The sequence below is a fragment of the Chelonia mydas genome, chromosome 7, assembly GCF_015237465.2.
Source record: "Chelonia mydas isolate rCheMyd1 chromosome 7, rCheMyd1.pri.v2, whole genome shotgun sequence".
NCBI classification, from domain to species: Eukaryota; Metazoa; Chordata; order Testudines; family Cheloniidae; genus Chelonia; species Chelonia mydas.
This window is the reverse complement of record NC_057853.1, coordinates 62,877,548-62,904,645: the sequence shown is the minus strand read 5'-3', so window position 1 is coordinate 62,904,645 and position 27,098 is coordinate 62,877,548. Positions and strand designations below refer to the sequence as shown.

The following is a 27,098-nucleotide window of genomic DNA, read 5'->3' as shown; positions in this document are numbered from 1 at the left end:
CATTAGCATGGATGTATCATCAGGTGATCAAAGAGTAATCATATTACCTTTTATACACACAACAATCAACACTATACAATGTAGTTAAATAGGATGGAGTGTAATGGGAGGCTGTGAATGTTGTCTGATTGGGTTGATGGAGGATAATAAATTATCAGAGCTCCAGGACAGTATTCACTGCTAATACTGGCTTCTGATTTTTCCAGGCACATGATACCAGTTAATCCTTCACTCTGGGAGTCTCCTCACCTTTGAACTTCTTTCTAAAATGAAAAAATGCCAACAATTAAACCAAGAAAGCAACTTGAGTTTGTGTAGGTCCTAGATGCCATACACAGCATGTTAGAATACTCAGAACCTCACCTGACCTCACCTACAGCATGAGCCCCACCAACATATGACTTTCATCCAAACTTCCCTGGATTTGTTTAATCAGAAAAAGAATAAGATGGAAACACCTTTTCCAGTTCTAGGATAGAAGAGAGAAAATCTTGTTGTGCAAGCCAGATGGCAGGATCTGAATGTGAAGTCTTTGGAGGAGAATGAAAATATCCACACCTTCACTGGATAAAGGACAGTTTACTGTACACCTCACAGGATCCTGGAATGCAAAACTGAGACTGCAGAAAAGCAGAGAAGGATTAAGCAATGCAAGAGTATTGGGGTCCCAGTCAGTAAGGAGGGTGCCAAACAATCAAATTCATGGGCAAATTAATGTCCACATTGCACAACTTGAATGAGTCTATATTTCAGTGAGTTATCAAAACCAGCAGGGGCACCCAAAAGAGGCAGACATTAAAGGCATGTGGCACAGCTCTAAAGGAAGAAAAGGGAGGAAAAGATTTGATTTTCACAGGGCATGCAGTCCCCATCTTTGCACCAAAGGTAAGCCACCTAATTCAGAGTAGGTGGATTAAGGCAATAGCTCTGTTTAAATTGTCCTTCACAGATGAGAAAGTGAAAATACTTTGTGAGACAAGATGTGACTCTTTTTCTTTGGAGAACATAAAGAACAACAGGGAACGAAGTGACATGGTCTAATCTGGACAAAGTAGAAGAGTATTTGGGCAACACCAAACAGCAGTGCTAGAATTGTGGCAAATGCAGACAAACCTTCAAGGGGAACAGTATCTAAAGAACATGGACTGGCAGACTTATGGTTTCACTTTGACTTGATCTGAATCTCTGGTTTCATAGAATCATAGATGTAACAGATGCAAAAGACCTGTTAGAAGAGACCGATTTCACCTTCCTACCAACACGCGATTATTCTTCATTGTACAGTTCTTGTTTAGTCAAGTCTAGTTTTAAACAGCTCAAATTGGGTTTCTACCACTTCCTCTGCAGATTACACACTGTCTACTCAATTTCACCATCAATAGAAATTATCAATTTTTTAGTATCCATGGGCCTGATTCTCCCCTCTCGCCAGTTTTACAATGGTGCAAACTGTATTGAAGTCAGTAGAGTTATTGATGCTTCATATGAGTGGCAGTGACAGAAGGATCGGGTCCCATGTGTACATGACATAAGGGCATGCTACCAAGCAATGTGTTGGGTAGAAAGAAGACTTTTAGAATGGCTGAGACATGCTGAGTTAAGAACACAATCAATACAAGATCTGACTCATGCCTCCAAAAAAAAAAAAAAAAAAATTAACAGATTTTTTTGGGGGGAAAAAAGATTTACAGTCCATGCTTGGTTGAGAGAAGTTCACAGCTTGATTATAGAAAGAATCATCTTTCTCATCTTCCAAATTCATTCAGATGCAAGGCAGCAGCTGGTTTAGCTGCCGTTTGTCTTGCTTTGCATGCAGTATCAAGTTATCTTTTTGTCAGCCAAGCCTCAAAGTTCACACATTGCACCTAACAGTATCAAATGTTTCACAGGTGTTTTTTTAGTATCATTTTTAACTGTAATAGCAACAAGATTATTTGGGGAAGGGAAAATACCATAATAAGATAAGGAAGTTTAAAAGACAAGTTAGTCTGGCTGCTTTTGCAGACCTTGCCACTGCTCCACAGGATCCACTCTGGACTCCAGGCTGTTAGCTCTTCAAGGTAATTTATCAAGTACGGAGTTCACCAAGGTTATAGCTAGCTGTCACCATTCAGTGTTACAACCAAATGCTAGTTATACATGGTCTTACAATTATGGCAGAAGCCGAGTCCTTGTGGTTTGAAAACAAACTCCTGTATTTCTTATGATAGGAGTCCAGGATACATGGAGGAACCCTGAGCATTAAAGTAGAAGAAATACTACTTCCTAGAGAACCAGTTTGGGTGATTAAGACACAAGCCTTTGATGGAGGGGGAAGATTCTAGAGATATTGTACATGGCCTACTCAGATATCCACAGCATCCCAGGGAAGCTCACCTGCTGTATCACCCCTTAAAAGGCTGATGCTGCATTACATTCTACAGCCAGTCTGCTAGCTCCATTGGATGATTCAAAGCATTACCTTCTCCTTACCCACTTTGAACCTTTATGATAGCAGGGAGCACTATCTGTAATTTTGCCTGGTCCCTGCGCAGGTTGGGGCAAATCTAAGGCAGAGAGAGAAGAAATGGAACAAAGAAGTCTAACGAGGCCCATAATCATACAAACCTGGTGACTGAAGCTCTCTACTAACAGATTAGACAGTACAAGGCAGTGCTCTTGCAATGGCCCTGCCAATGTGCCTCAACATGAACTTCACTGAATCTTTGGGCTATATTTTGAGACTGCAAGTCAGGATACAAATTAGTGTCAGTTATGACTGGAAGAAAGTAGTTTGTGATGGGAACATATAGTATGTACAGACTACATATGGTAAGAACTTGAACGCTACTGAGGTAAATCTCCCATTTGGAACATCAAATTGGCCAATTTACAGATCCCCTGAGCATGCAACCACCTGATTTTCTGCTTTTTTCCCCTTCTTCTGTAGTTTAAAACTGAGTCTTCTATTCTTAATCTCTTGTCTCAACGATTTATGCTTTCCCCAGTAGTAAATGGTAGCATAATGGAAAATGTACAGGTAGAGAACATATTCTGTACCTCAGAATATGTAGAGATGGGTCTGAATCATGAAACAAGAATCCCGATTTCTAACCCCTCAAAATATAGGGCCCAGGATCTCAGATGGGGGGTGGGAGGCTGTCCTGGCCATTAGAGAGAGATTGAGGCTAGCTGTGAAATTTGGATCAGAGCTCAAATTTGGAACCCAAAATTCACATAATTTTAGATCTGATTTTTTATTTTAGTTCATCTCTAAATAGATTTTAATAACTTTTTTAAAGTCACCAACACTCTGTTTAGACCATCAGCTTTGCATGCTGCATTTATAAATATTGTTCTCAGACAAAAGAACACAAACCTCCCCACACTGTTGAGATCCTCCAGCCTGGACCACATGGGATCCAACATGTGTTTCATTGACAAAAGTCCAAGTAATCCAAACAAAGGCATCACTCTGGATGCTGATAATATAAAATACCTAATTAACTCGATTTGATCAGAGAAAAATCTCTTCAATGAATGACTATTTTGCATTTATATAGCATTTCTCATCAGAGACTTTCAAAAAGATTTACAGACATTAATTAAGCCTCACAATACCCATTTTACACCTTGGTAAAATGCATCACAACAGTGGCTACACAGGGGTAGATCCAGGGAGAGCCTGCCATGTCTTGACTGCTAATCAGAAAGACCATGGAGTCCCCCTAGTTCTAATATCTCCAAAATCCCCTTTCACTAAAAAGTTTCACAAAAGAATTTGGAGCATTTGAGGAATATCCCACATCTTTTGAGCAAGACAAGGCAAACTTTCTTATAAAGGGAAAAACAGACAGACATGGACATTACAAGGGAAGTAAAGGAACAAGCCTACATATTCCATGCTAGCCTTAAGGGTCTTTTTCAAGAACATCACTGGGAAAAAAAACTGATCACATTTCTAATTTGATGTCATTAGTAGTATTTTGGCTGTGTGCAGTATTTCTCTTGGCTAAATATATTACAGCATCAACATGCTGATGCCATATAGGTATTCTTCAATTATGCTACAATATTACTTTGAAATATGTTTCAATTTAAAGTGACACAATAATCCTATATTCACTCATTCTTTAATTTGAATCACTGGTAATACGATATGGATACAACAGACAACCTACTGTCTATTAGCAATTTTACAGTGAATCACTGCTGGAGTCTGTCATCTTAATATTTATTTAACTGAGCTCCATATGATCTATTTGAACATAGCACATATTCCTGTCTTTTCCTTTCTGACATCATGTGTATAAAAACAAATTTTGTTCAGTGTATGAAATATGTATACATCTTATTCAGAAAGATTTATAAATGCATAAGGTTAACCTCTAAAGAATTAAACAAATACAGAATACCACTAATTATGTTTATTTATGCTTACTTATTTCATGCACACAACCTCAGGGCTGTATTTTTATAAGCATATTAACAGCATGCAGCACAGGAAAAGGAGAGTTGATGGGTTAGGATCACGGTACTGGGAGTCAGGATTCCTGGATTATGTTGTCCTGGTGGCCCTAACTCACATTCACAGTCGGTCATACCCTGGGCTGGACGTAAGAAATGAAGGAACTAGCCCCCAATTCTGATCAGACCACTTCTTCTTGGTGGTGGACAGAAGAGCTCTCCCTCTTGCAGTTCAAGAAGAAACCATCACCACTGTGCTTGGCTAACCAGGCTGTCTTGAACGTTCCCAGATTCCAAAACTTGCTTATGGAAAAATCTACTCTATTAGTGAAGTAACACAAGCACTTCCAAATTCCACAGCGCTCTCCTCCCACTCCACCACCCACAAAGATCAGGAAGGTTCTCAACAAACAGCGAAAGAAGCAGCAAAGAGACCCTAGACTTCTCCTCTTCCACAGAGGCAGCAAACAATGCTCTGCAAACATTTTCTGGACCACAAGACACATCATAAATATATATTGCCTCCTCTGGCCCTAAGAGCACCTCAGTGCCAGAGGGCAAAGGGCTCTCTGGTAGGTAGCAGTGAGTCTCAACTGACCTGACCAGTTCACTGCACCCTACACACTGTTGTCGTGATATTTATTTAAAAGGGGTCTTGTAAAATATCACTAGTCATTAATATTCTTGTGTGATGTATGCATGGTTAACATACAAACAAGGTGTGACCTAAGTCAATGAAAAGCATGTTATATGCAAGGCAAACAAAGCCAGGCGAGGGAGTGGGGGATGATGCCCACTTAACCTCAACTGGGGATGGAGACTACACCTCCAGGAAGCCTTCCTGCCTCCTATACAGGGTCAATAAACATTGGGAAGATATAAGCGAAGGCCACAAGCACCATCCTTCACCTGAGGAGGCAAAGAATCCAAGCACTTTGGGCTCTGTGTTGGAACCTGGCTAAAGACTGGCCAGCCACACTGGAAGAATGACTGTGGTGATTACTTGGAACAGAAGACTGCAGTTTGTTAAGTTAGACTTCAATTTTAGAATCATATTTTAACCTTTGTTTATTTGTAACCATTTCTATCCCTATCCCTTCTGCTTGGTTTCACTTAACTCTCTGTTCTGGTGTTAATAAACTTGTTTTACTTTTGCTATCAACCAGCTCAGTGCTGTGTATTGAAGTGGAAGGCGTGTTAACCCCAGTTAAGCTAACAGGCTGCTCATTCAAGGAGCAGTGAGTTTGCTAAGGTTTTGTGAGTGTTACAGTGAGAGGGATTGATCTTTGCAGAGAAACATTTTTTGGTGGATCTCAGGGTTGGAAGGGTTGTTGAAGTTTCCCTGCAAAGAGTAAATAGGCAGTGGCAGCCATGGTATGCTAACAATGTCAATGGCCGTCTTGTTTGTATGCCAGCAATATAAAGGGCGTGAGTCACAGCAGCATAGATTTAAGGTACCCACAGCTGCAAAGTAGATGCTGACTGAAACCCTTTTACTGGCATGGGTGAACCCCAAAGTGTCACACCTCCTTTCAACCACAGAGCCTAGCACTTCTCTTATTTCACAGAGAGGATCACGCACATGAGGCTACCAAGAAATAGCTAAAAGCGTGAGATCGGGAACACACCACCATCCCTTCCAAGAACTGAGCCCATTTACAAACATAATAGTCATTAGACAGTAGCTCTGATTGCCGTCAGGACTTCCATCTATTATTCTGATCCCTGCCCTGCCCGGGTGTGTGGGGAAAGAATGGACACCTGTAGCAGAACCGAAGGATAACAGAAATTGTCTGCATTTCCTCTGCTAAGGAGAAGCTATCACCCATTGTAAAACATGCAATACTCCAACCACTGCTAAAGAAACCATCCCTTGATGCTAGAGACCCTTCAAACTGTGGCCAAGGATCTAATCTCCCTCTCTAAGCATGAGAGAGAGCCTCCAGTCCTGCTTTTTCCAAGAACACTGATGTCATAAGTTAAAATTCCATATTATACGGTCTCTTGTCAGGATTATTTACTTTTTGCTACTGTCTCCTTTTGTCTTAGTCACTGGATGGGCAATTCTGTTCTTAGTCTGTGCCAAGCATGATGGTATTAGGAATCTTATTTTGGGAGGAGAGCTCCACCATAGGACCAACTACTCAGATGCCAGGTTGGAAGAAAAAAAATCTGCATGATTGATATAGCCCAACTTACATAGGGCAAAGGGCTTTCAACTTTTTTGTCTTTCATTTAGCATCATCTTAAAACTTCAAGGAAATAAGCCATTTGAGGGGCAGTGACATGGTATTATTCCTTGACTGATAAGCTTCCAGTGTAATGCACAAAATGTTCCATATACCCATTCTGTTGTTGCAGATATAACATTCACATTTGAGCCCATTTTTTCCCCTCCTCTCTTGTTCTCATTTGTTTTCTCCCCCATTTCTGACCATATGTTTCCTGAATTCCTGGCAAGCTTTCTGAGCTGCAGAACAAAATTTAGACTCGAAATGGAGTAGCAGCACTTTTTCATTCAAATTAAGGAAACCATCTGGGCGGCATGAGATATCCAAATGGGCAGAACAGAACCTTAAGCAGGCCTTGGTTCTTTAATTCCTATTGGCCAAGGAGTGCAGAGCTAGTCACAGATTTTGTAAGCCTGATTAATGGGCAGAGATTATTAGTATTAGTGAAGTGGACTGTGCTTCATTGAAATATTCACTGTCTCATATCAATGTCACACGCCACAGCATTACTGGGATTGAGATGCCACAATAATAGTTTCCATGACAATGCAGTACGTTTAGTCAGCAGCACCTCCCTGGGTAAACAGTAATCCTTCGGAAAAACAAGAAGGTCATTACAGCAGCTTGTCAAATCAATGCAGAGAGTGTCTGTGCCGATTAAGGCATCTTCTCTCAGCTCTGACATGGTGTCAATAGTACTGGGCCACTAGTACTCAGTCAGATGATTGAAGTGAAATGCCCATCAGTCAGGAGTTGAGGTGGACTAATGATTCCCTGTGCTGCCTATTAGAACTACATGACAACTCAATCCTGTTTGCTTAAAAAAAAAAAAAAAGTGACCTTGTTGCTTTGCTTGAAGCTGAATTAAATTGACAACAGCAGCTAATCTTTACCTAGGGCGATTAGCAGAATTAAAGAACAACAACAAAGACACACAAGGTTTTATGTTTTATCTTCTTGGTTTGATAATTGCTCGCAGATCTACTAAGGTCTAACTCTTTGTAAGCAGGCACAATGTAAATATGTATTCCAAGCCAAGTGGCATTTGAAGGGATCTGTGCTAATCTCTATGCATCAGGGGACTATTTAAAAATAAATAAATAAGTGTGCATAGAGAAAGTCTATTCCAAAAATAAACAATAATCAGAAGAGAGAATTTCAGGAATCTTCTAAACATGTGTTTAAGTCTGAAAACCACCCCCTGCATATTCTAATGTAGATCGCAGGCCCAGTTCTGCGCCCCTAACTCTGCAACTATTTGCATGAGTAGATGCTACTCAGCTTGAGTAAGGAATGCAACTCAGGCCCTGCACTCACACCAAATATTGCTGTTAAAAATCAATGCAATACTCAGGTTTTTAGGATGTTTTTCCTCTCATTTAGCAATATATTTTCAGTAATATCACAAATATGTAGCTTCTTGTTTTACACTGTTAAATTTAACCAGGAAAAAGCCTAAACAAAACTCAGTATAAAACACACAAGTGCATAAGTACACATGCTCCCCCCTCCCCTCACTTGAGGCCATTTTAAACTGATGTGCTTGATGAAAGTCTTCATGTCCACATCATGTTTCTCTGCCGTTTATCAGTTTACATTACTGACCTACTCAATCAAAAAGGAGAGGGAAGTTACAAGGGGAAAAAAAGAAATCCCAAGCAGAATATTTCTCAGCATGATGTATGTTAATGAGAAAAATCTGAGATGCTAGTAAAACTAAAAAGATACCCTTATTTATTCTACTCATGCATATATTACTTAAAAATGTACTTTCATCCACAAAATTATCAAGAGAACTGAGCAGCATATACACATTTAGAGTCCAAAAGAAATTATAGCATTGTACCACTGAAATATGGATATGGACAAAACTGAGATTCAGGATGGAGAAATAAGTAGTGGCCCAAACTCTGCTCTTACTGAGGACCTGATCCAAAGCCCATTAGAATCAACAAGAGTCTTTCAATTGACTTCAGCAAGCTGTACAATCCTAGTTATTTCAATAGGTGCAAATGAGAACATTATATGATCCAATACATAGAAAACCTGTGCTTATGAAAAGTAGAAATAGCTGATTACGAGGTTCTTATGCAAAGGCTATATTAAAAATGCCACTGAGTAGCAAAATGGATGAGGACCCAGGTCAAAGGCAATTTATGTATACCAAGAAATTTATTTTTTGATGGGAAGACTAGATGGCTCACGTGATTGATATTGGGGTAGAAAGCCCTCACCTCAGCCAGCCAGCTGGCACGCCGCTGCCCCGCCCAGCCCCAGCCGCCCTGGCAAGGAGTGGGTCAGTGGGAGGCCTTGCTCAGTGTAGTCCCTGCCACCCGTGGAGGGGAGGAGCTGGGTCCGTCCATGAGTCCATCCATCGCTATTCTAAAACCTCACCTCTTGATAACCTACTCAAATCCAGCCCAAGGCAGTAGCAGTTGAAAGTTACCACTATCTGATGGGTTTCAGAGTAACAGCCATGTTAGTCTGTATTCGCAAAAAGAAAAGGAGTACTTGTGGCACCTTAGAGACTAACCAATTTATTTGAGCATAAGCTTTCGTGAGCTACAGCTCACTTTTGAGCTGTAGCTCACGAAAGCTTATGCTCAAATAAATTGGTTAGTCTCTAAGGTGCCACAAGTACTCCTTTTCTTTTCACTATCTGATGGCTGTTCAATAATGTGGAGATAGTTAGCCAGTTGATCTAAGCCCAGGTCACATCACCATATCAGAGGTTCACTGGAATCCACTGTGGTAGTTTCATAGTAGAGTTCAAGAAATGAACAGAGAGGGAAACTGAACTACCTGCTTTTTCAGCTGCAGAGGGCTGTCCCCCGAGAATTTGGCAAAGCAGGATGGGGAAGCTTGCAGTGCTGTCACTATGCTAACCATGCTCTATATGTTCTGTGTATATGTCCATTTCTCCACATGACAGGTTAGAAGGAAATGGCCCGAATCAGATGTCATCAGTTCTGTTACAAACCTAATAGAAATTTTTCTTGCATCTGCTGCCTCTTGAGATCTGTATGACATCACTGACTTCACTCCAACCCAGCACATTTTGCACTTCTAAAAATATGTAACTGAGGTATCCCAGCATATCAGACTGGTTTCCTTTAATACGTGATTTAAGGCTTTGGGCTCCTGCATTATAAGCTTTAGCTTATAATCAATTGCTTACTCATTCACCCATTGAGGGAGAATAGCAACATACTGATCACATCTGTAATGTGAGCAAACCTAAAAAAAATATGTAGAATGTTAACCTTCCCTGCCAAACAATCCCTGTATGATCAAAACAGTTTAATAAGAGCATATTGGATGGACTGACAAAGGCAGTGCTAGCCCACTGGGGGCCCTAAGCCCACACAAAACATACTAATAATAAATAGGGGGTCTCCTTAAGCTGCCCAGGGCTCCAAGCAATAACTTGGTTTGCTTATACCTAGCACACTGGCTCTGTGTGGTGCTTCCATTAATATCAGTCTTATCATTTGACAGATTTTGCAATATCTGTTTTCCAACAGCATATGACAGCTGCACTGTTTCCTTGGTTAGTTTACATTGTACAGTAGGTTCACATCATAATGTTCATGATTTTACATAATTGTGTAGAACACAAACGAGTAAACCTATGCACTTTGCTTTCAGCCAACCCAAACATTTCCTGCACACAGTCATCACTGTAGCATGAAATTCCCATTAATATAAGTAATCATATTATTATTTTTGATATATGCTGCTTAAATGTTTTCCATAAAGAATTGTGTAAACAGAATCACAGACTTCTATAGATATATTGTCAGTGCTGTCCCACGGGGCTCAGCTGGAGTTTGACAAAGTAAAGCGAACACCATTCTCGGTGTCCCTGTTGGCAGCCTGTATTATAGGTATTGAGATCCATTCCATCCAATAGAAAGAATTAAAAAGTGTTAAGGTCTTTCACTGGGGGATGGTTTAATTGGTGGCTGTTAATCAACCTCACTTGTTTCACTAATCTTGATTAACTTTCCAATCTGACAGTGTGTGTGTGTGGATGTGAGAAAGGGGTGAGAAATGAGAGACAGGAGATTTTACATATTAATTCTGAGGGCTGACTAAGGGCTCTCTCATTTAAGACTATAATTATGAAATTATGTGAAGCTAGCCAAAAATACAATGGAGTAAAAATATCCATTTCTACTCGCAGATATATGATAATATATACTATATGATAGTAGATCATCTTGAAAGGAATATATAAACAGAAAATCAAAAAGCATTCAGAATAGAGTCCTGCTTTGCCACTGAAAACCAAAACAGAACATTCAGAATGAATGCTTTCTCACGGGTTTCTATCCCAGCCATTAACTGCTACAAAACTAACAGCACTGTAAACAAAAGCACACAACAGTGGTGTCACGTACAAGAGAAATTTCTACTAGGTTTGTAGCAGCCCTGAGTTGGGCCATTTCCTGATGACCATATAAGAACTCTTCCAGTGCGTCAGTAATGCCCTTGCCATTAGCCATTGGTCAAGTGATACGAGACAATATTCTAGGTCACCTCTGAAATGTGGCTGTTCCGGAAGATACAATATTCCAGCTGGAAGGCTGATTAGTGATAAAAGAAACATGCATTTCCCGCAACCTGTTGGGTAGGCAAAGGTCACAGTGGTTTCCAAGTCAGCACATCTGTGATCCAGGAAAGCGTGGCAGACAAAAGCACCTCGAAAGAACCTCTATCTGGCAAAGAGGCTCCAGCACGGATTCTTGAGGTCTGCACAGGACAAGCACACAAAATTCATTCTGGTTCTAGTAGCATTCCCTGTTTTAAGTGCGTAGAATCTCTCTGAAAATGGAATGAACTTTTTTCGATATGCTACCGTTACCTGTGCCCACAAATAGAGATTTTTTACAACACATTGAGGCCAAAGTTTTCAAACTCTGTGGCCTAAATCTGGATTTAGATGCCTATTTTAAGGCAAAAATGTCTGAAAATTCTGGTTGTAGTTGTGGATGCCACGACATGCTATACATAAAAGGTGAAATTTGCTTCAAAGGTTTAATACACCAAAACTAAACATCGCCTAGATGCAAGAGATGCAAAATTTGTATCTGGATTTCAAACATGCCAGTTTGTAAGACGGAGTCTCACAAAAACCACACTTTAAAATAATTATTTATATATTATAAAGGAGGTAACACTAACAGTTTTTCCCCACGAATACAATAAAATAGCTTGTTAAAACAAATACCAGAATTTTCTTTCTTAAGTAAACTAACACCATCATATTTTATTTAAATTGTAAAACAAAGCCAAAAATATTTTTAAGAGACTTATAAAAACAGTAGACTAACAAGATACCTAAGGAGATAACCTGAAATTATTAGCATAATAATCCACATGTCAAACTCAAGCTGGCTCAAGCATTTGCTGCCTGCAGCTAAACCCTTGCTGAGCCTGAAGCACTGCCATAGGCTCAACAGCCTGTGGGAATGGTAGTTAAAGAAGCTTGAGACCCGCAGGTGTGTTGGGGAGCAAGTAGGTAAGCAGAGACAGTCAGGAGGATGCAGGGAAAGACACCAACCCAAAAGGGTTTCTGTGGAAAAACTAAAGAACGGTTACTTACCCAACAGTACCTGTGGTCCTTCACATCATGTTGCCAGTGTGGATCCCACTATAGGTGCCTATTTGCCTCAAGACTGGATTCTTTTGAACAGCAGTATCCGCATGCCCCATGTGCCTATTGTACTCCGATACAAGGGCATAAAAGATGAGGTGGTTGCAATCCTCCCTCAGGTCGTCCCCAATTCACAGCCTGTGCAGCCGAGGACTCTGAAAAGTGGCAGAGAATCCATACTAACTACATCTCAAAGAACCAGTGTTTCTGTAGGATAAGTAACTGTTCTTTCTTCTTTGACATCCCACTGTAGGTGAGCGGCAAGCAGCATCTTCCCAAGACATAGGGAGTAAGAAGTTTCAGCTGCAGTCAGTCAGACTGAAGTACTGCTCTCCTGAATTTGATATCTCCCCTGGCTGCAATGTCAAGTGCATAAGATGTTCAACAAAAGTTATGGTGTTGCTCCATGTCTTGGATACGACAAAGACCCCCGTTTTCTCTGGAATGAAGAAATATAATTTGTTAGTCTCACAGAGAAGGATAAACATACCAAATGGGGGAGGTCTGTACAGGGGTATCTGACCAGAAAGATTCGGTCCAGACATTGGTGATCAATTCACGATGGTGAAAGTAGAAGATCAGAAGTGAAGAAATTTAGCTGGAGCTAAGAACTGGTGGATCAGACACTCACCAGAGTCTGTCTTGCTGCCACAGGTGGCAGGAGGGAACCAAGGAAGGGCCACAGCAGGAAGTGGCACAAAATCCAATGACGCTGCTAGTAAAAAAAATAATAATAATAAAAAATCCAGTCTTTCACATGAGACCTATAGTGGGATCCACACAGATACATACTTGAAATAGTGGTAAAAACTTCAGAGGTAGCAGATGGACAGTCCCAAGAAAGGTGAGACTCCCAGAATGGTTTTGTTTAGGTCTAGTTAAACTAACTCAGTAAGACTAAAATAATGGCATAATTAAGGATACGATTTAGTCACGGAGGTCATGGCTCTCACCGATTCTGTGATTTTACTGGACCTCCTTGACTTCTTCTGTGTGCCCCCCCATGGGTCTCCAGCTGTCATTCCTCCCCTGCCCCCCAACACTACCCCCCCATTATTTTTTGTAAAGTCACAGACAGGTCACGGGCTCCTGTGAATTTGTTTTTATTGCCTGCAACTTATGACTTTTACTAAAAATAACCGTGACAAAATCTTAATCTTAATTATAATGAAGCCAGATAATAGTTTGCAAATTTCATCAAAGAACCTGAAGCTTTCTACGAAGTTGAATCTCAGACCCATACCCTCACGTAGGTTGGTATTACTTCCTCCATTTTACAGAGGAAGCAACTGAGGCACAGAGAGGATGTGAATTACCTAATTGCACACAGGGATTTCATCTCAGAGCCTGGAATGTGACTGAAGAGTAGACCAGGTTGAAATATTTCAATTTCAATTTATTTCTGAAAAAAATTAGTCTTGTTTTACTGCCAGCTTTACTCAAGAGGCTTGGCTACAAGTTCCCTACTGTAACCACATACCCTTCCCGAAAAAACATATGGCTGATATCAAATGGAGAGACAAGAGTAGAAAAAATGGGTAAGAGTCAAAGATGAAGGACATCTTGAAGACTTGGAAGAAAATGAAGAAATGAACAATGGTCTAATATTGCAAGCAGAACAAGGGGTTGATAAGCTATACTTATAAATTAATATATATGATAGATAGCAACTGCAACGAAGGTTATTAGGAGAGAGGATCGTGAACGGTGATGATTCAAGGATGGACTGACACTCTTAAGTATTCATCCTGTAGTTGATATCAGAGACTGTGATAAGACTTCTTGAGCCAAATTTGAATCTCAATTTTCAGAGAGGCATTCATGGACAGAGGACTGCTCTCATGGGATGGAGAGAAAGACTTCTAGGGTGGAGGTGGGCACAACTTATTTAAAAGAGCTTTAAACTAGAAATTCAGGGGAGACAGATGGAAGATGCTCACAATTCGAATATAGAGCAGGAGGAAAATCAAGTAAAAGAAGATATGGCAATGGAGAAAGGAACAACAAAGGGTGGGAGAATGGACAGCAAGGGGAAAGATAGTGCCAATACCACTGAAAGTGACACTCAGGTAAGCAACACTGGCAGTAAAACTTAATTGGGTGAGGGTGGGACGAGAAACAGAAACAACTAACATGTCTGCACACCAGTGCAAGGAGCCTGGGTAAGAAAATGAAGGAACTAGTACAGAACTAGTGCAGAAAGTGAAAACACAATATTTTAGGGATACTGGAAAGATGGTAGAATAGTAGTCATGATGAGAATAAAGGTATTGCAGCATATGTGATGTTCAAGAAAAAGAAAGGTGGTGGAGTAACATTGTATATTAATGATGAGGTAGATTGTAAAGAAATTAGGATAAAATGGAAACTGTTTGGGTCAAAAGCATTTTAGGAAAGAAAGGTATTAGAGGCTCCATTGGGATAGTGCTTGGAGTCTGCTACAGACCCCCGGGATCTGATTTGGATATGGATAGGCACCTCTAATATTTTTAATGAAATAAATACTACTGGGATTTTTGTGATTGAGAGACTAGCTTCCCAGATATAGATTAGAGCACAAGGACTACTAATAATGGTAGGTCCAGATCTCTCTGGATGTGGTATAGCTGGCAGAATTCTTCCCCAAATTGTCACCGAACTAACAAGAGCTGATGATGCCATTTTAAATTTAGTATAGGTAAGTAGCAAAGATCTCATAGAAGAGCTGATTGTAGAGGATAACCGTGGTTTGAGAGATCATGAGTTAATTCAGTTTAAATTAAATAAACTAAAATAAGTCTACAACTAGGGCCCTTGATTTCAAAAGTGTAAACAATATTTTTAAAGAGAATTAGTTAGGAACATGGACTGGACTAAAGAACTCGAGAATCTGAATGTGAAGAAGGCTTGGAATTACTTTAAATCAAAGTTGCAGACACTACTTGAAGCCTGCATCCCAAGGAAGGGGAAAAAATTCATAGGAAAAGGTTGCAGACTAAAATGGATAAACAAGCATCTCAAACAGGTTATTAAGATAAAGCAGAAAGCCTACAAAGGAATGGTAGAAGTGTGGGATCAGCAAGAAGAATACCCTTCTTAGAAGTAAGAAAATGTAGGGGGGAAAGTGAGAACTGCCAAAAGCCAAGCAAAGTTGGACATTGCAAAGGAAATTAAAACCGGTAGTAGAAGGTTCTTTAGCCATATGAATAAAAAGAAAACAAGGAAAGGAGAAGTGGGACCACTATATGCTGAGGACAGGGTGGAGGTTAAACGATAATCGTGGTATGGCCCAACACCTAAATGAATACTTTGCCTCAATTTTTAGTCAAGATAATGAGGAGCGTGGGGGGAGTTGCAAGGTGGCTAATGGGAGCAAGGATATAGAAACAGAAATTACCATGCCCAAGGTGGAAGCCAAACTCAAATAGTTTAATGGGACCAAATCAGGAGGCCCAGATAATCTCCATTCAAGAATATTAAAGAAACTGGCACATGACATTGCAAGCCTAATAGCAAGGATTTTTAAGAGTCAGTCAACTCGAGGGTTGTACTGGAGAATTAGAAATATAGTGCCTATATTTTATTAAAAGGAAAAAAAAGTCCCCAGAAACTGCAGGCCCCATTAGTTTGGCCACAATTGCATGCAAGTTCCTAGAACAAATTTTGAAAGAGAGAGTAGTTAATGACAGACGTAAATGGTAACTGGGATAAAACATAACATGTTTTTACAAAAGCTAGATCATGCCAGACCAACCTGATCTCTTTCTTTGAGAAGATAACCAATTTTTTAGACAAAGGGAATGCAGTAGATCTAATTTACCTAGATTTCAGTAAAGCATTTGATACAGTTCCACACGAAAAATTATTAGTTAAGTTGGAGAAGATGGGGATTAATACAAGAATTGAAATGAGAGTAAGGAACTAATTAAAGAGGAAATGACAGCTAGTCTTGCTGAAAGGTGAACTGTCAGGCTGGAGGGAGGTTATTAGTGGAGCTCCTCAAAGATCGGTTTTTGGTGCCAATCTTATTTAACATTTTCATTAATTACCTGGAAACAAAAAAAGAGGGAGTGAGCAAATAAAATTTGCAGATGACACGAAGTTGGGAAGTATGGCCAATATGGAGGAGGATCAGAATATCATAATAGAAATGAGATGAAATTTAATAGTGCAAAGTCATGCATTTGCTAGAATGTTTGCTACAAACTGGAGACACATCAGCAGGGAACAAGAGGAGGAGAAAATACCCGGGTATATTGGTCATTCACAGGGTGATGACAAGTCATCCATGTGATGCAGCTGTGAAAAAGGCTAATGCAATCCTAGGATGCATCAAGCAACATATTTCTAGTAGGGGCATGGAAATATTATTACCATTATACAAGACACTGGTGAGACCTCACCAGGAATACTGTGGGCAATTGGTTTCCCATGTTTAAGAAAGATGAATTCAAATTGAAATAGATGACAAGAAGGGCTGCTAGGATAATCAGATAAATGGAGACAAGATGGGACTTGAGGAGCTTAGCTTGTTCAGGTTAACAAAATGAAGACAGAGGTGGGGGAAGAGATGATTGTTCTCTATAAATACACCAAAGGAATAAACATCAGGGAGATATTTAAGGTAAGGGCCAGTGCTGGCACAAGAACAAATGGATATACACTGTCCACAAATCAGTTTAGGCTTGAAATTAGATGAACATTTCTAAGCATCAGAGGAATGAAATTCTGGAAAAGCCATTCTGGGGAGTTGGGGGAGAGGGGCAAAAAAACTAATTTATTTCAGGACTGAGCTTGATAAATTTATGGAGAGGATGGTATGATGAGATGGCTCATCTGTAATTGTTACTAGCAAACATCTCCAATGGCCAGAGATGGAACACTAGATGGGGAGGGCTCTGAATTATTAGAGAGAATTCTTTCCCAAGTGTTCACATGGCCACATGCTCAGGGTCTAACCAAACACTATATTTGGGGATAGAAAAGATTTATCCCGCAGGTCAGATTGACAGAGACCTGGGAGATTTTTTTCACCTTCCTCTGCAATGTGGGGCATGGGTCACTTGCTGGTTTTGAACTAGAGAAAATGGTGGATTCTCTATAAAATGAAGTGTTTAAATCAAGATTTGAGACTTCATTAACTCAGCCCAAGGCTATGGCCCTTCTGCAGAAGTGGGTGGGTGAGATGGTCAGACTGGATGATCATGTTTGTTCCTTGTGGTTTCAGAGTCTTTGAGGTGTGAATCTGGAGCAATTTAGTTACATTTATGTGGAGTTATAAACAGATTTATGAAAGAGCATAGTCTGGTCTCCTTACACATATGTGAGGTTTTTAATTTTTTTTTAAGTAAAAGTAATGGAATTCATTAGGAAATATGAACATGGTAAATGCTCTTTGGATTTTGTGAGCTTGAGAAGCTGTCTCACAAATGTTTTCAGCAACAATAAATACTTTGATACTCCCACAGGAAATGATTCATAGATTCATATAGATTCATAGATACCAAGGCCAGAACGGACCATTATGATCATCTAGTCTGACCCCCTGCACAACGCAGGCCACAGAATCTCACCCACCCACTCCTGCGATAAACCTCTCACCTATATCTGAGCTATTGAAGTCCTCAAATCATAGTTTAAAGACTTCAAGGTGCAGAGAATCCTCCAGCAAGTGACCCATGCCCTATGCTACAGAGGAAGGCAAAAAAACCCCAGGGCCTCTTCCAATCTGCCCGGGAGGAAAATTCCTTCCCGACCCCAAATATGGCGATCAGCTGAACCCTGAGTATATGGGCAAGATTTACCAGCCAGATACCCAGGAAAGAATTCTCTGTAGTAACTCAGATCCGACCCCATCTAACATCCCATCACAGGCCATTGGGCCTATTTACCATGAATATTTAAAGATCAATTGTCAAAATCATGTTATTCCATCATACCATCTCCTCCATAAACTTATCGAGTTTAATCTTGAAGCGAGATAGGTCTTTTGCCCGCACTGCTTCCCTTGGAAGGCTATTCCAGAACTTCACTCCTCTGATGGTTAGAAACCTTCGTCTAATTTCTAGTCTAAACTTCCCGATGGCCAATTTATATCCATTTGTTCTTGGGTCCACATTGGTACTGAGCTTAAATAATTCCTCTCCCTCTCTGGTATTTATCCCTCTGATATATTTATAGAGAGCAATCATATCTCCCCTCAACCTTCTTTTGGTTAGGCTAAACAAGCCAAGCTCCTTGAGTCTCCTTTCATAAGACAGGTTTTCCATTCCTCGGATCACCCTAGTAGCCATTCTCTGTACCTGTTCCAGTTTGAATGATGAATGAAATGATGTAAAGGACAACGACAACAGCACTGATAAATATGAAGCCCAGTGGGAATTATAACAGAAAACTTGTTAGGCACCGGCAGGGCTCTGAAAGATCAAAATTAACTGAATTGCTTTTCTGTGTGGTCTGCCATGATAGCTGAAGTCAACCGGAACATTTGCATTAATGGACTAATTGTAAATGCAGGGGCTATTGGCAGGGAATTCTGAATGAAGGGCCTTCAGCTCTGAAATTCACATCTTCTATTGCACTGACAGATCCTGAATCAGTTGACCTTCAGGATTCAGTGCAGTCCTATTTGTTTATATCGTCTGATAGGGTGATGAGGATGCATTGTAGTATAATACTGGGCTTACGTCAGTTATGACTATCAACTAAATTCTGATATTCCCATCTTTTTAATACTTACATACCTTGTCCTGAGACATTATACACTAAAAAAATTTATACACTAAAAAAATTATTCAGTGTAGAAGCTTTATTTGAAGTATTGAATAGATTGCTGGCTGAGAAAACGACAGACTCATTATGTATACATTTGTAAAGAGCAAACACAATAACGAGGGGCAATTTGGAATAAAATTAAAGTAATATTGTAACAACTACAACTACCCTATCATGCCTGAAGGGATATCTTGCCTAAAGGGATATGGTCTAGAGACCACCAGAGCTTGGAGCCATTGAAACCACTATAGAAAGTCAATAATGGCAGTCCATAAGGTATAATTTATTTACAATTTGAGAAAGCTCTGTCCCTCATGACAGGCTACGGTTACATTAAAAGCGGCAGTGATCCTGATGAAGACAAAGTCAATATCAACAAACAAACAAACAAGGGACCTATAAAATAATAATAATAAAAAGAGGCTGCTTTCCAGGCAGGAAGCAGCGGAGATCCATGCAGCAACTGGAACCTTTACTTCTTAGAGTTATTAAATGGACTCTCACTGGAGAGGCTACTGGCAGGACATGAAGCCTATGTAAATAAAGTCTCTTTAAATATTGTTTCTTTACACTTGATCCTACTAGCGCACAGAGAGACCGTGTGACTATATATCAGAAATCATTATCTAAGCCCACAGTACTTGGAGGCCATTGTGGTGAAGCCAGTCTAAAGATTTCTCCCGGTATTTCCACCCCACTCACTCTTTATTTGTGTTTTTAACTAGACACAGGGAATGGAAATTTAAGAAACTTTTAGGAACAATCACCTCCGTGATTATTCTCTCACTTCCTCTAAACACACGAGGCCTGCAAAGAAATACAAATATAAGGAGACTAAAAGTGGAAGAACAAACAATGTTACTGAAAAGAAAGGGACTGGATACACTAGATGCAACAAACTACAATAAAGAGACATTAGAAAAAATTGTATGTGAAACCTATTTTATGCAAGAAAATAGATTCTGGGCCTGATTATCCTCTCAATTACAATGGTGTAAATCAAGGCCAGCAAAAGAGGAACTAATTCCTCTGTCAGGGTGCGTGTCTTGTGTTTGTAACGGAGAGGGTTTCCTTGATTTTATCGTGCTGCTTGTAGAGAGAATAAAATAACATTAGGTAACAATAATAAAACAGGTGCCCCATGAGGTCCACACTTATTCAGGTTTAACTCGACTTAGGCAAAGCCCACTGGACTCCAGTTTGTAGAAAAAAACAAACACTAAATAAAGAAGAAAACAGGCAATTATTGTTTTCCAGATGCTAAAAATTATGGACAAATGGAAGAATGGAACTGCAATCCCATCGGGGCAGCAAAACAGGATGACAGGAATCTTTCCCAACCCACTGTGCCCTAGCACAGGGACTAACCACACAATCATGATGCTCATATTCCCAGAGTGCAAGGGTTACACAAGCCTACAGCAACCAGTGGTGCTAAATTCACAGAAGGAGCAGAAAGGGGTGGGAGGCAAGAGCAACGCATGATGTACCCTGTTAATAACAGCTCTGGTATGCACACTGAACCATGAAGATAATCTGGCTTAAGTAGCCAGAATGCCTCTTTAAGATTCCTTGTGGTACACTCCCTCTTAATACTCCCCACCCCTCCAAATGACATTCTATCTTAAAGCCACAGCATAAGTAACTCTTACAACAGCCTCCTTACGAGTGCCTCTCTTTCTCTTAAACAAACATCATTCTTTCTTTTCTCCCTGCCTTTTCCATTCTATGTGGAGCCTAATAAGCCCTACAAGTGAAATGCTGCTGAATTATTTATAGCTTGATATCAAGTGATAATCTATTAATATTTCTACTCCGTGTATATTCTCCCAGCTGTAAATATCTATTTGACTCTCCAAGGCTAAATTCTACATCAAGATTAATTTATCTGTGGTATATTTGATGATCCTCAATAAGTAATTATAAATACTCAGACTAAAATTCCACAGTAAGCCATGGGAAATGCAAAAAGTAAAATGCTGTTGACAAACAGGAATTCACACTAACATACATTAACCCTCACTTTGAAGATATTCATAAACTGTAAATACTGCCAATGTTGGTTTTTTCCTGTAAATTAAATGCTTCATTGAGCTGTAGAACTGGCATGGCAGGCCATCTTTGAAAAGTTGATCAGAAGAAATTACATTTGCATCATTCCAATTGCATCAGGAAAATTTCTTGTCTTCAGTTCTTAGTGGCTGCATTATCCCACAATATAGATATTTTGTTTTGGTAGATACCCAATTGCAGCATTCTAGAAGCATGATGTTCACCTGTTCTGTACATAAAAGCACCATTTTTATTATCTATAATTTATATTGAAGCAGCGCTAAGGGACAACAGTCTAAGATCAGAGCCATATTGCATTAGGCACTGTTATATTAAATTGGATGGAATAAAGGGGCCCAAAGAGTCAAAGGAGTTAACATAACCCAGTAACTGTCCAATCTTAAACAGTGTTAAACAAGGTCCAGGGTTTGGGATACAGAGACCTCAGCCTGCTTAGTACTATGGCAAACACAAGATTAAAAATCTGTTTAACCTTTTAACGATACAGAGAAGGAGAAAAAGTTAAAGTATTTAGTAAGGTTTTCATTTTAACATTTTTTGTTACCTTTCCCTGGAAAGAGTTTCAGAAAGAAAATACCCTTGTTTGACAGTTTCTTAAATGGTATCAACGACAGTAATAACTGTCCCTTTGGGTAAGAGAGAGAAATCCAATCCCTTTTCATTTCAGGTGATGTTATCTGGATCCCTCTCTCTGGCCCTGTCTGGTCAGATGATCTCTCAGGATTAGGACGACAAAAACCCAGCGTCACAGGAAACATGGGCCTGGTAGTCAGGGTGGTGAAGTTTGCTTCAATAGCCTGGGTCTGTTCTTCCCTCTGTTCTTCTTTAAGGACCCAAAAAGGGAGTGGTGGGTGGAATAGCCCATCCACTCATTATTTTCTCCACCAATTAATCCTGATATCTGACACTATTTTATTTCATTAATTTCCAGTTCCACATCCTCTGTTTTTACCAAGCATGATTTCAACATAGTCCTTGAATCATATCACTGTGGCCTTTTTATGTTTTGACTAATTCAGCTTTTCTGTCTCCTTTTCCCATCAATATTTATTATAGGTTATTGTGGCATTTTATGAACTTTCACATACATTTTACAATTAAGCTTATAATTAGGGTAAATTTGTAAGCCCAATTATCACATCATAATTATAAACACAAAGAATGGAATGGCAGTCCTTGCAACAAAGAATTTATAGTCCAAATAGGCTGTAGTCAGTTCTATTCTAAAGCATGACTCAAAGAATGACACTGTGACATTCCATGTTTATTGACTCCCAGTTGCTCGAGATTGAATATGCTCTGTTTACAAGCAAAAATTCTAACTGCCAGCCCTGAAACCTCTACTTAGGCTCAAAAAGAGGAAAAGAAAAATGAAGCTGTTTTCCTAGAATTTTCCACCATTTGGTACTACTAGTCCAGTCTGACAGGCAACAGCAATGATGGGAGCAGTAATGTAAACAGGAATTCGAGCAGCAATGCATTGTCTAATCCTGCTTAAACGAGGGTTTAAATAGTGCTTAAAAGGCTGATGGCCATTGGTAACCATACCTATTCTTACACTCCTACCATCAGTGCTATCAATGTAGGAAATCTTTGAGAGAGAAGCCAATTATTGACAAGAATGTGAATCAAGCTGGGCTCTTTCCCCAGTGATGTGTATCATATCGCCAATGATAGAGGTTCTATAGGCCAAATTAGGACTTCAGTGGTATCTTTTCCACTCCATTGCCATCTACTTCAGTCCTTTTTGCATTGATTCTGCTTGAACAACCAGAACACAAGGCAGTACAAATAGATTTCTATCACTCAAGCAAGCAACTCTGACTTTTATTGCCTGAAGAGCGCAGAGCTACTGAGGAAGAAGGTACCATACATAGTTTTAGTATAGAACTTCATTTTAGTAGTTTGCAACAGAAGTGACTTCATTTTAGTAGTTTATAACAGAAGTTTTATAAATCTCTGAAACTGTGTAACCAACTCCCCTCCCTGTGCTTTATGGCAAAGGCAAATACCTTAAGATATTTACCTATTAAGGATAGCTCTATGATTATTATAGTAGCCCACATCCCAACCTGGTTTTATAATTACTTATGTAGCAGTGCTTCTAAAGGAAGCTGGCAGTTTCCCTGGCTTATACATGTGACAGAAAATCTTTAAATTTCTTTATATTTTTAAATCAAATTAGTATAAACTAGAACCATCTGACACAGGAGATTCCCCACCACCACTTAAATCATCATTTGGAAGGAGATAAATTGTCTATTAGTCTACACTAGACTAGGACATAGATACATCTTCCCAGTTACAGTAGAGTGCTAAAAACACAGACCCAGAGTGGCTAACAAATACTGCCTCATATAGTTGAAAACCAACTATGGCAAAATGATAGCAACTTCATAAATTTATACTGAAAGTATAGGGTTAATCACAGAGTTCTCTCTCCATTTGATAGTAATGCTAAGTACCACTTCACTTCATTAATAAAGCACTTAAAAGATTGTTGCCACCACTTTTGCCTCTAAGTGCTCCTTGTTTCTATGGCCCCAGGAAGTTTAATGGGACCTTTTTACTGTAACCTCATTTGCATTAAATATTTATCTTAAAATAGCAAACAGCAGTATCACCAGTAAAATCTGAGATTTCTCACTCAAGTTTTTCTATTCCTGCCTAAGGAAGGGCTTCAGCAACCTTAAAAAGGGCATCATGACAGACCCATTACTAAAAACACTTCCACATTCCACAGTGTTGGTCCATAAGTCTGCAGTAAAAACTATTATGAACTTTATTTTTGGACTATTACTGTGCAATAATCAGATATTTAAGATTTGCAAACAATTTTGTCATCTTGGCTGAAATTCCACAAAGACACCATATTCAAATAATGATAGGCAAATGGGAAAAGAGAGCTGAGAATGAAGACTTTTAAGCAATGTGCACAGAGTCATAAACAACTCATTGTATAAGAGGGAGGACTGAGGAGCATGCAGAGCACAAGGAGTGAAACACTGCTTTGGATGAGGGAGAGAGGGGTTTGCCATTTGGTTCACCTAAACAGCACAGGAGTGGACCTCTGCTCCTGTTAGACTTAGTAGCTGTGCAGGAGGTAAAACTAATTGCTCATGTGCCCCATAGGGGTAGACAGTGCTTCATTCATATATTGTTCTGTATTTCAACCCAGAGAGATGAAGTACATTGAGAAGAATCCAGGCTGGAGGGAAATGAATCATAGAAGATCAGGGTTGGAAGGGACCTCAGGAGATCATCTAGTCCAACCCCCTACTCAAAGCAGGGCCAATCCCCAATTTTTGCTCCAGATCCCTAAATGGCCCCCTCAAGGATTGAACTCACAACCCTGGGTTTAGCAGGCCAATGCTCAAACCACTGAGCTAGCAGGCTCTCTGACACCTGTGCATTGCCAGCCAAAACACACACAATTATTCATTCCCCAAGGAGAGAAACTAAACCAAAGGCAAAACAAAGGATGGATTAGTGACCTTCGACTCATCAGACAGAGACAGAAGAGTAACCAAGATGAGGAACATCTTGGAGACTCAGAAAATGAAGCGACAAAGGACTTCCTGGCTATACCACAAGGGGAGAAAGAAAGAGACCGGTGATCAAGAAAAAAAAAAAGAAAAGACAGACAGACATGAACAAATAGCATTTGCAAGAACCAGGTGGTCCCATTTGCCTCAGGAGAGGGATGATTGGTGTCACTATGTGACATTCATCCTGAAGTGGCAGTAATGAAGGATGATGATGAATATAACCTGCACTTAGCCAACAGCATTAGTTACAAAGTAAATCACATTTAGTGTTCTCCATTCTTGAAGGATGTGTGTTAAATATTGATTTACAACATTCTATTGCTCTTTTCTTATGATCCAATGTTATTCAGAGACTAAATTTAATACAAAGACTAAAAATTATTCTTCTGGGTACTGCCAAGCAGTACTGAGACTGTCCAAGCATACTGTACGTAGCCAGTTGGCAGTGTCCTTTATCCAATGGCTTCACAAATAGAGAGATTTAGATTTTGAACTCAAAGAGGCAACATAATGACTTGCAAACAGCAATTTTACAGGTGAGTAAAAAGGACATCTATCTCCTAACAAAGATGACCTTATCGTGCCCTTTGTGAGAAATCTCCGAGCCTTTATTGGTGGCTCCCATGCTTCCAGCCGGATTCAGTGGCCTCAGAAGCTCGCTAAGGCCCTCAATATGACCTCCCTTTCTCGGTATAGCTGCAAAGGTCACAGCTTATTGAGATACTTTCATCACAGGCAAGTATGGGAGGTGGGAAGGTGGAATACCCACAGCCTCTGTTGCTCCTTAGAGCTCAGTAGGCGCAGTTTGGCCTCCTGCCTGGACCAAAGTCTGCTTCCCCTCTCAAGGGGATCTCTATAAAGCATGGGGGAATGGGGGGAACCCTGGCCCACCCTCTACTCCGGGTTCCAGCCCAGGGACCCTAATGGTAGCAGCTGTTGGTGGCTTTCCCTTCACGACTGACGCTGCTTTGATTCCCTGGGCCACTTCCCCGTGGTCCCCTTCTCCTAGCTTCACCCTCACCTCAGGATTCAGCAATGCTTCCTCTCCTCCAGCTCCTTTCACCTAGGCTTCCCCCGGAGGGAACTGGAAAGGACAGCTTTTAAGCAGTATGAGTGAGATCTTGATTGGTTCCAGCTGTCTCCATTAGCCTAACGGTCTTAACTGACCCTTTGTCAGTTAATTGGGGTCAGGTGCCGGCATTAGCCTAACAACCTTAACTGGTTAATTGGCATCAGGTGTCTTGATTAGCCTGGAGTAGCCTTTCTTTGGCTATCTAGGGAACAGGGACTTGTTAATTCTGAGGCTGATATACCTGCCTTCTACTGCTCTCTTATATCCCTCTGGTCTGAGTCTGTCGCACCTTGTAGAACAAGAGCCTACTTTTACTAAGTCAAAGGGAATAGACTTGGGCCCATAAACAAATTCATGGAGTAAAGTTTAATGTATGTTCATCTATTGTGTATACATTGAAATATTGTTAAGTAACAAATACAGCTAGGTTACCAATACTTCTTTTCCAGGATAAACTCTTATTCATAAGGAAGTGTGATGTGTTGGGATTTAACCCAGACCAGTAAGGGGTCGTGTCACAACCTGCCATGCAACCCTGGGTGCCTTAAAAGTTCTGCTGCTGTGGCTCACAGCTGAAAAAACCAACAGCCAGCAGATGAGCATGCAGTTCCTTGAGCGTCTGTGTGCTGTGCAGCCCTGGTTCAGCGCTCCGACCTCAGCAGCCTGTCGACAACACAACAGCCCCACTCCGGTCTCCACCAGCCTGGCATACTACTTGCACAGTGAACCCAACACTTTCCCAATCCCAGATTTCCCCAAAACCATCTGCCCTGAAGCATCCAGACCTCTTCTGGAACACTCAGAGAAGTAATACGGTGCATTGCTTGTTTAATGAGACAAAACCACAGCTAATTATGGTTTCCTATCACAAGGCATTCCCCCCATGTCACAATGTAGTTTACTTCCTGTCATCAGATTTGGCCAGTGCCCCTATTTCCCCTCTTGGTCGAGTGGTTCAGCCCTCCAGCTGAACCAAAACCTCACCCTTCCAGGATAAACAAAAATAGTTATAAAGGGGAGGGGGAATCAGAATGGTCGGAGCCACAGACTCATCAGAATTTGACTGGACACATTTTCCTTTTATTGAAGAAGTTAACCCTTCATATAGTGCTCAAATAATACATTGCTCAGCTCCTCTATAAACTTCCTCACAGGCTTCTCTTTCCCTTCTGAATGATCAGCATTCTTGCTCTTTCCTCATCTCCTTCTTGACAGGGAGAGACTCATGTTAAGTTCTACCATCTGCATGGTTTGTAAACAGCCTACAGTTCTCATAATTGGAGAACCGGTCTGAAATCAAAAAGGTGATATGCAAT

General features: G+C 40.3%; 1 long non-coding RNA gene across 1 annotated transcript; it reads right to left on the bottom strand.

Moving 5' to 3' along the window:
• Positions 1-25,778, bottom strand: LOC122466736. Its single transcript, XR_006292491.1, has 4 exons — positions 25,732-25,778; positions 12,968-13,051; positions 12,286-12,775; positions 1-263 (listed from the first exon to the last, which is right to left on the bottom strand). It is a non-coding gene; the product is annotated as an uncharacterized LOC122466736 (long non-coding RNA).
• Between the last annotated feature and the right edge of the window lie 1,320 nt (positions 25,779-27,098).